Consider the following 10,116-nt stretch of genomic DNA (forward strand, 5'->3'; position numbering starts at 1 on the left):
ATTAACTGGTAGGCTTAAACGGAAACCTTCCCGTGGCTGCACATGCTCTTTGACAGGGGCAGCTCGGTAAGATGGTTTGCTTGATCTCATGAAGTAAGGTCTACAGGCTGCATGTACCAGCTCTGAAGACACCAAGCTGCATGGAAACCCCTCACTTTTCTTCAATTTGGTGCCTTAAATTTTCAGAAGTGAACAATTTTGTCAAGAGCACCCTGCTGTGATGCAGAGTGTTTGACATTAGAGCTCGAAACCCTGGCTCATGGCAGTTTCCATCTTGCTAGGACTAATGATGATAGATTTTTTTTTTTTTTGCTATCTATTCTTTGAGAGGGAAATATGAGAAAGGATAGCATTGAGATGCTGTTTGGTTTTATTACCTATATTTTGGAGACTAGCTGGTCTTCTCTTCAGCCAGAAATGCGGTTGTGCTTATGTAAGGCATTTAGGAGCTATGCATATGTAGTAACAATAAGCACTGAGCATTAAAAGGATCATGTCACATGCAGCTTTGCTCCTTCTGGAGCCACTGGCCAGCCAACAGCACGTGGTGAATGGCTTCAGTGCAGTGCTCCTTACCTGCCTGCCCAGCTGGGTCCAGTGCTGTGGGATTGAAGGCATTTCCCCAAAGCTTCATTTTTGTGCATTCTAGTTCCCTGAAGGCTAACCCAGTGAGGGTTGGAGCAGCATTACCTCAGAGAGAGGCTTAACCTGCTTAGATTTTAGCATTATTTGCTAAATTACGTGACTAACTCTTCAGCATGTCTCAGCCCTAGGCACGTGTCCATACTGACTGTGATCTTTTAAGTCCACAGTTGACACTAGTAGCAGGAATCCTGTTTGACAAATGGTGGTTGGTGTCCCTGTATTTTAGCAATGTGGTAAGGAGGCCACCTGGATGATAATGCGCAAAGTTCTTTACTTGAACTCTAGTGTGCACATACTGGCTTTGGTTGTATCTTAAAATGCCAATTTCATCCAAATTCCCTAGGGTGGCCATTTATCCAAATCACAAAGATGCCACTTGTGGCAGCTTCAGAGAAATCCAGGCCTAGAAAGCTCTCAGGTCTCTGGGTTCAAAGCTTGTTAGGCCTCATCTTCATGCACAACTGTCAGTGGCTCAAGTGTTTATTCATGTATAATACATACATTAAACCAATACAAATCCTTGAATACACAGCATTGCTTTGGTGGGGGAAAAAAAAAAAAAGGTTTGTTTCAGTTTTACTTATGCACAACAAAGTTGATTTTGCTTAAACTGGTGTACATTCAGACTGTTTTTTTTTAATGGCATTGATACCTGTGGTATTGGTTTAGTTGCTACCAGTTTTCTCTGTACTTGAGCTATGCAGAAGTAAGAATTCATGAGCAAAATGTGTGTTTGAAGGGTTTTAAGAGATAGAGGCAGCTTCCAAATCAATGTTATTGCAGTCGAGGCAGTTAAAAGGTGAGGAAAGACAGGTGTGAGCAGCAGATTGCAGTGACTGATGCTGTCCCAGGCAGCCTGGACTTTCCTTCCTGCTGGAGCACTAGCTCACCTGCGGTGCTTGCAATGGACTTTAGCATCGCTGGCAGAGCACCCTGAGGTTTTTGGAAAACCATTACACGTTTGTGCTACTCTCTTAACTTATTTGCAACATTACTGTGTGTGTTTCATTGTTCTTATGTTTGTGTTGTTGGTTTTGGTTTTTTGTTTTTTTGGTTTTTTTTTACTTTTGACAAAGATTTTTTTTAAATTATCTGCAACTACTAGGCAGTAGTCTTAATTTATTATTGATCTGTAATAACGTTATAATTTAAATTCATTGAGTTGAATTGCTTGTTGACACTTGGAGAGTTTATTTGGGTTCACTTTTGACAGCGTCAGAGCACCAGTCCCTCATGTATAAAGGCAACTCTCAATAAACACTGAAAAAACTTTACTTGTCCTTTTTAATTTGCCTTGTGCTGGGTACTGCATCGTGGGTAGGACAAGCTTTGAAAGAGTGCTAGGTTCCTTAGAAATGCTAATCTGCTGGTGAGCCTTCCAAATCTAATTATGATATTTAGTGTTCTTGGTCTGAGCCTGGAGGTCTCTCAACATAACGTCAATACCTGCATCAGGCTCTGTGGGTTTGGGTTACCAGTTTAATCTCTTAAGCATTTTTTTGAAAGCCCATGTTTTTAATGGCACTGACTCCCAACAGCTCCCAGGGGAGCTTATTGGGATATAGTGTTGTCAGGCACCTTTGGATACAGAGCTCCAGAGGCAGCTCTGTGTTGTGTGGCTGTCATGTGGACCTCTGCCAGAAGAGTCCAAGCTCAGGGCCTTGAATGCTGAATCAGGGAGGGAGGCATCTTCCAGCAGGTCTGAAGAGACCATTGAAGTACTGATCCAAGGGCTCAAACCAATGGATGTAGGAGCAGGCATGATTGCTTTTTTTTCTTCTTCCACTGCACCAGCTGAGGAGCTTCTTCAGCTCCCTGTAGCTGTGAGTTTGGTGACTGTAAGTATTGCAGCACTGAGCCATGGTGGAGCTCATTGGCCTAAACCCCGTGCCTGAGGGCCCCCAGAGAAACCCACACCTAGACCCATGCTCTTATGGCCTTCAAAGAAAATTACATATCCCCTCCCTCACTGTCCTCCTGCCCCTCTTAGAAAGACCACCAATCCACAAGGAATGTCAATCCTGTCTCCTGCAGGAACCTTTGGACTTCATCCTTGTGATGAAACCACCTACAAGCAAGGAGTTAATGTTTGACCAGGACCACACAAGCTGCACAAGAAAACCGTGTGCAAGACCTTCTCTTCCTCCTTATTTGCTTTACAAGGTGAGCAAATTCCATTATGACATCTCATTCCCCTTTCACTGCCACCTCCCCTCCTCACTTCACCCTGTAAGAGATGGTGGGAAAAAGCATCAACACAGAGCAGAAACACTGGAGTCTAGGGAGCACTGGAAGGAGAACTTTGATTGTTTTTCTGCGTTTCTGTGGCTGTATTTACACAGCTTCTTCTCTCCTTGCCCCTTCTCAGCCTCTGTGTTGTTCTCTGCTGCAGTGTATGAGCTGTCACTGAAATGAGCTGCTGAAAGGACATACTTCAATAGCTGTCATGGGCAACTTGAGGCTGGAGTCTCAAGCATCATTTCTTTTGGTTTCCATTAGGAGCGAGTGGTGGGATTTTTCTCCCTGTTGCACATTGTCATTACATGAAAGCTGTGCCCTCTAGTGAAGTGGCAGCCTTCAACTCTTGCACACACACTCCTTTAAGACCTGCTTTTAGGGTTGTTTGGTTAGCCATTGGTGTTCATTTATCAGATAGCCTTTAATGCAACAGGCCATAGAAAATACCAGTCAGACTGTGAGTGGCAGTGCCCCCTCCATGTCCCTTGGGGAAGGGTAGCAAAGTGGCATCTGTTTCTGATGCTTTAGCAAGGAGGACAAACTGGTACAGAATACCCTCCCACCTTGTTCTCTTCATGGTTGATACACCTTATGCTAGTGGGACAAGTCAGTGTTTTATAACCATGTAAGCTTATGTGTTTGGGAGTATCAGATCATAGGCAGATCTTACAACACCTTAGGTCTGACTTCCAGTCTTTTGGATTTTGTACTTTCATATTCCTGCTGCTTGTTAAATGCTTTATAATGGGTTGATAAGGAGAGTTGTTTTATCTCCTGTGGCCAAGTCCCATGAGTGGAACTTGGTTCATACAATGATTCATACAAGCATACCAAACCAAGCTCCAGGTCATGAAGGACGGGGCAGTTCATTTTTAAAAGTTACCCTTGCAGCTCTTGGAGCAAAATGAACGGTTTGGTTTAATATGGGAAGCTGACTGGTATTCTAAAAGGTGGCAGGGCTTGAATGCAGCTCTTCTAGGAATAAGTGACAGTGTCCATAAGTTCATGAAGTCCTGGGACATAGTCTAATATAAATGAAATGGTACAAGCTCCTTGTGCAGAACTGTGCTCCAGGCTCAAGGAAATGCTGGGGTTTTTTCTTTCAACTTGTCCATAATATGTATGATCCAATTCCAATTATAGTACAGGAACAGATTAATCCAAATTGACCTCTTTCCTTCCTTAGGGATAGAGAGAGGGATCTTCCAGGTCTGAGGTTTACTCTACCTTTTCAGTGAAAGGCACACTGAAGGCAAACTACAATATTCTTGAGTATGTGTACATACCTCCAGACTGTCTTTTATAGTTCTCGTTCAACTAAATACTCTCCAAAATACCGGTCCCATCTAGAGGCCTAAGCATTACCAGTATGTGAAGGTGGTGAAAAGCATCTCAGATAACCAGGTGTCGCAAGTAAAACCAGACAAAGTCTCCAAGGCAAGTGGGAGTAAATTCCAACCATTTTAAGCATGGACAAATATAAAACTTGGCATTAAGGCTGTAAACATGCTAAAAGCTCAGTCTGCTAGTTGTAGTAAATTACTTTTTCTGTAACTAAATTTGAGCCATTAGCCTCAGATATTAAAAACTAAGTTGTGAGGCTCGTTTGGAAAGCAAGAGAAGTCAGATAAGAGCTTGAGTTAAGGGCTGAATTTTCACTGACTTTAAAGTTCCCAGATGTTTACAATGTAAGTACAATATGGTAGGTAAAAGATGTATAGAAGTGTTGCTGAGGCACATGGTTTAGTGGTGACTTGGTAAGTTAATGGTGCAAGGTTAATGGTTGAACCTGATGTTCTGAAAGGTCTCTTCCAACCAGAATGATTCTGTAAATCTCTGATTTACAGGTGAATAAGTGTTGTTTAAAAATAAAACATAGAAGTTACTGAATCTGTGTAACATTCACAGATGTAATAATGTGCATACCTAAAGTGCAGCAACCAAGTCGTGAAACATGATGGTGTCTCTCCACTGAATTGTGCCTTGCCCTGCAAGGTAGTCTCACTGATCTCTGAGAGTAGGGGGGGGCACAGACTTCCATAGGAGCAAGGTTAGAGTGGAAAATTGTAGACCCCAGCACCATTCTGTCATCAGACTTAAGCACGCAATTGCTTGTGATACTGGTGGATGTTGTTTGTTGTGTACATATTGCAAAATGTCCTGTTCTGGCTTGGACTCTGCACTTCTGAAGAGCACTCATGTCTTAGTGAAAAACCAGAACTGGGTTCTCAGTGCTTAGGGGCGTGAGCTGTAGCGGTGTACAAAACTGTCAGACTCTTTGAGAAATGTAGGTGCATCTAGCACAGAGTTAACTCTGGGTGACAACAGGTAGAAGAGGGCAAAAGCATAATGAAATATGGGTCTCCACTGTAGGTATTTACACAGTATTGACATTGTTAGCTGTGCTTGGAGATTTAAGTCGAGTGTTACTGTGCTGCCATAAAACAATAAAGTACTTCTGTGGAGAGCTTAGAGCAAAGGGAAGGCAGAGAAGTCTCACTATATAAGGCCCTCCTCCAGCACCCATGGTAATTAATGTGAATGTTTCCATAGCCGTGGACAGGAGCTGTGTGGACGCCGGCTGTGGGAGGGTGAGCTGAAGCAGCACGTTTCCTTTGTTTAGAGCAGGTAACTAGTGATTTGACTCAAGGAGGGTATTTGCCACTACCAAGTTTTAGGAGCCGAACACAAGCAGTGGAGAGAGATGAGTGTTCCTCCTGGGAGTAGGGATGTGTTTGAACTGAATTGTCCTCTGGTGTTTCATGGTAATGCTGACAAGGGCCCATAAAACCTGAGAGATGACATGAATAAAAATATTGTGCTCAGGCTGTCCATGAGGTGAAAAGAGCAAGACCCAAGTGTCCCAGGCTTTCTACATGGCATGCCCTGGACTCAGCACACTTTCGGCTCTAGGCTGTTGCAGCTCCACTTCTCACACTGAGCTCAGAGTAGACTTCCCCTCAATATTTTGACTGGAGGATCAGACTTTGCAGCTGAACTCAGTGTTTATAAGTAGAGGACCAAACTGAAGAGCCAGTCCACATCAGTCAGAACACCCGGAAGTTTAGGCCCAGTCTCCGTAGGTCTGCACTACAGTTTGTCCTCCCTACACATAGTCTGGTCTTCATGAGGTTATGGCAAGATTTATTCTCCAAGCCATGTTCATACATGGCACTTTTAGCCTTGCTGCAGAAAAATATGGCTCTTCCCCTAGAGGTGGTCTTGTGTGGCTGTTCCCTCTTTAGATGCCACTGCAGTCTTTTTCTTTCCAGATGCAGGAGATGATAATTCTTTTCCATCAAAGCACTTAGCAGAAGTGTTTCCCACCATAGCAGTTCCACAGCTGTTCTGCAAGAGATAGGAGAGTTACCTCCTCTGGAAAATGCTTCTCAAAAACCAGCCATCTTCAAGAAATGGAGGCATCTCTCTTGAGAAGGGATGTTTCAGAGCCCTTTATAAACCTGAGTGTTGCTTCCAGCTTGCCTTTATTTCCCTGTCAGGAGCCAGAATACTCCATACCTGCTGATGTTCTATGTTCTCTGAGGAAGATGACATGTGCTGCTTTGGGGGTATTGAGTGCTTCAGCATCTGACCCCACATCTCTCAACTGCCTGAATTAATTTTGAGCTTAGGCAACTGGATGAGCCTTCCATACTTGTTTCCCGGAAGCATTGCTCATACCATTTCCTGTCTGAGTTTTTATCTTAAAAGCAAGTAAGTAGATCTGAGGTATGTTCCTCACTCATAAGATACATTAGTCTCTGAACTGCAGGACTAACTGGAGCAGCTCTTCAGAGTCCATGGGCTCACTGCAGATGAATCTTAGTGTGAGACTGGATTGGTCCCTCCCCTGAAGTCCTGGGTGGGGCCACCGTGGCAACAAACAGTTTTGGTCCCATAGCACCAGATACCCTTTCATTCCTCAGCTGATACTGGAATGTGGCCGAGGTGTGTTCCCCTACTCCAAACATCACTGTAGGTTCCTACTCCACACTTACCCCACTGTGGAACACTCTGTCCTTGGATCCCAGTGTCCTTGTGCAAAAAAAAAAAAAACAAACCAAAACTCCAAACTTAAGCTCAGTTCAGTAAGGTGATCACTCTCTCTCTCACACACACACTCTGTAACCAGAACAGAGTAATGCAGCACCATCATCCCCTTGGCTTTGTGTACGATCTTTTCCCATGAATATCTCAGTGGTGTCCTCATCACATGAGTTCTCCAGCCTGAGACAGCCTAGGAGACTGAGGTGACTCAGAGTTTGCACATCTCTTGCTCTGCAGAGCCACCCGTTTAAAATTATTTGCTTTACCCTTCTCAGCAGGAACTTGAGGGGCACCTTTGAGCAAACTTCTTGGGATTGGCAGAGACACGGGAGATACGAATCAGAGCATGTTTCTAGCTCCTCACACTCCTCTTCTTGTGAGTGTGTGTGTGTCCGGCCCCCTCTTCCTCCCCAGCAGCACATTTGTCACCGCCAATTAGTGCATTGTTAGGGCACACAATGGCGCTGTGGCCACTGGAATGGGCTGCTTTTGTGCGTCTCCAGTCGGCTGTAGGGGCAGTCAAGATTCATTTAGGGCCTTACACAACATGGACAGAAAATACTATCAGAAAAGCAAAAGGGGGAAAGAAAAAGGGGGAGAGAGAGAGGGAGGTAGCAAGGGGGGACCGAAGTTGCTATTGAAGGGTTAGCCCAGCCTCATGAAAGGCCCAAGAAGCAGTGCCACATTGAAGACGCCCCTTGGAACACAAAAAGGAACCAGTGCTTAATAGTAATTAGTGGGCAAACTGCAAAGAGTGCTGTGGCTCTCCAGTGAATTGTTTCTGCACTTACTGCCACCTCTGCCCCTTCCCCCTTCCCTCTGGATCCGGCCAGGAGGGGAGCAGCTTGGGGATGGGAATTGGCAGCCCTTCTTTCCCCACCGTGGTCAGGGAGGCCTCATCTAGCTCTTCTTTGTGGCAGGTAAATTGGATTTCATTCTTTAAAGCTTGTAGCCAATTACAGGAGGTGCTTTGCAGCCAGAGCAGGGCACAGGCCTATGGTTTTGGGATCAGCACTGTGCTCCTGTCAAGGACCTTTAAAGCAACCCTGTCCCTTTTTGCAGCCTGGCATGACACACCTTGCAGCTGGGCTGTTGGTCTGTGGCTTCTCTGTCTTCCCCCAGCAGAGCCTAGGAGGTCACTGCAGTTGTTCTCTTCTGCTTTCGTTATGTCTCTCTTTGCCCATATAATAATCACCCATACAGGTGTTTATGATCTGTTTAGGGCAAGGCCTGATAGCAGCTCTGTCAGCTTAGTAGCGGTGATGAATCTGCTCAGGGTGAAGATCAAACCTTGCCCTCCCTTCTCCACGGAAGTCTGAAAAATGCAAACAGCACTTGCATCCACCCCTCTCCTCCTATTTCAGTGCCAGCTCTCAGGCATGCTGAAGCCTTCATTGATACATACAGAATTTCTTAAAGCCCATTTTAGCCCATCACAGCTTGGGCTTTTCTTGGGTAGCTTCATTAGTGCGCAGCTGAATTTTTGTTTAATCTCTACTCTGTAGAGACCAGCTCATTGCTGTTACTATCCTCAGCTCATATCCTGAACTACTTGTACTAGGTTTAGTCAGGAGCTTATGTGCCTAACAGGGTTAGCTGTGTCTCAAGAACATGCCAAGTTAAAAGATCCATAAAGATTTGACCTCACATAAATGTACTTAAGTACTGAGAAATTCAGGGCACTTTAGCCCAAATGGAAAGCACACAGTGACACAAAATTATTAATAAATCCTTTTATGTTGCCAGGGAATCTAAATAAAATCTATGGAGGAAAGCTGCAGGGCCGAATGGTTAGTTTGTTGGCTCTTCTCAGCTAATGGATTAGTGTTTTGGCTATCCTTGGAAGTGCTGGAACAGATGCTGATCTCAAGCACAACCACACACAACTTAAAGTGGGCTCACATGGAATCAGCTCAGTATAAATTAGACCAGACACCAACTGACCAAATGTAGTAGTTTCTGCTGGAAACATTTCTGAACTTCAGCATCTTTAAGTGATACATGCACACACACATACCCACTGTCTCTTGTCTGTTTGAGACTGAAAATACCTCCTCATTTCCTTTGTTAGCTACAGGTACAACACTCTCCTCTCTCTAAGATACTTGAGCAAGCTTAGGAAATGGAGTTGCTGCTCCAGTACCAGTTTCTTTCCACAACTTGGAAGCCACAGCCACTCTGTATGTCTACGCAAAATAGGCTTGATTGTATGGAAACAATGAAAATGAGATTCACAACCAAGACTTTTGATCCATCCAAAATCCCATCACGGGTTTCACACGAGGCTGAGGGCAGCACAGCGGGCATCAAGGACTCGGCTGGTGTTGCTGGAATGGCTCCCACAACACAAACACGATCAGGGAGCTCACAGCGTATGTCTCACGGATAGAGTGGGTTGAAGGCACTGTCTCGCAACACAGAACGTGTCTGTCTCTCACCAGCCACAACACATCCTCTCTCTGCTAATTAGCAACATCCCTGGCAGAGTCTCAGCTGAAAGGATTACACTGTTTTCTCACCTTACTCCTGTCCCTTCCTCTCCCAAAGAGGGATGTTTAGTCCTATCAGGATGCAGCCTGACTAGCCCAGGTAAGGAATCAGCCTGGTCCCTCTACCAGAAAGGGATGTTATCTCCAGGACAATCAGTCTGGCCCTGACTGAATGGCCAGCACAGCCTCCCATCCTTGCAGCTTAGCACCAGAGGTTGTCAGCCTAATGTGCTCTAATGGAACAGAAATAGAGAGCAGCATCTGCAACAGGAGCCAGAATGGTCTTTTTCCAGCTCAGGACTGAAGGGTTGATTTCCCAGCTCTGTGTAGCCATAAGGCAAATCATATAACTTTTCTGCTGCAAGAGCAGGGAAAATTACTTCACTGCAGGTACATTCATCACCTAGCACAGTGAGGGACAAATAATGAAGTTGTGTGGTGGAAGCTCACACAGTAATTTCTCCGCATGCACCCAGTGGGATCCTGTCTGCCTCGTGATGGTATAACAGCTGGTGGTCTGGCAGTGCCAGCCTTTGGGAGCCAAGGGAGCCCAGCTGCTCCCTTGTCCCAAATAGTGAAAAAGCTCACTTCACCAGCATAAGGGAAATGCATACAGAGAGTGAATATTGCTGCAGCTGGACAAACTTCTCTGAAGAAAAAGCTGAATCAATTACTCCACCATTTTCATGTGATAAGG

This window comes from Indicator indicator, chromosome 5, assembly GCF_027791375.1.
Source record: "Indicator indicator isolate 239-I01 chromosome 5, UM_Iind_1.1, whole genome shotgun sequence".
Lineage (NCBI taxonomy): Eukaryota > Metazoa > Chordata > Aves > Piciformes > Indicatoridae > Indicator > Indicator indicator.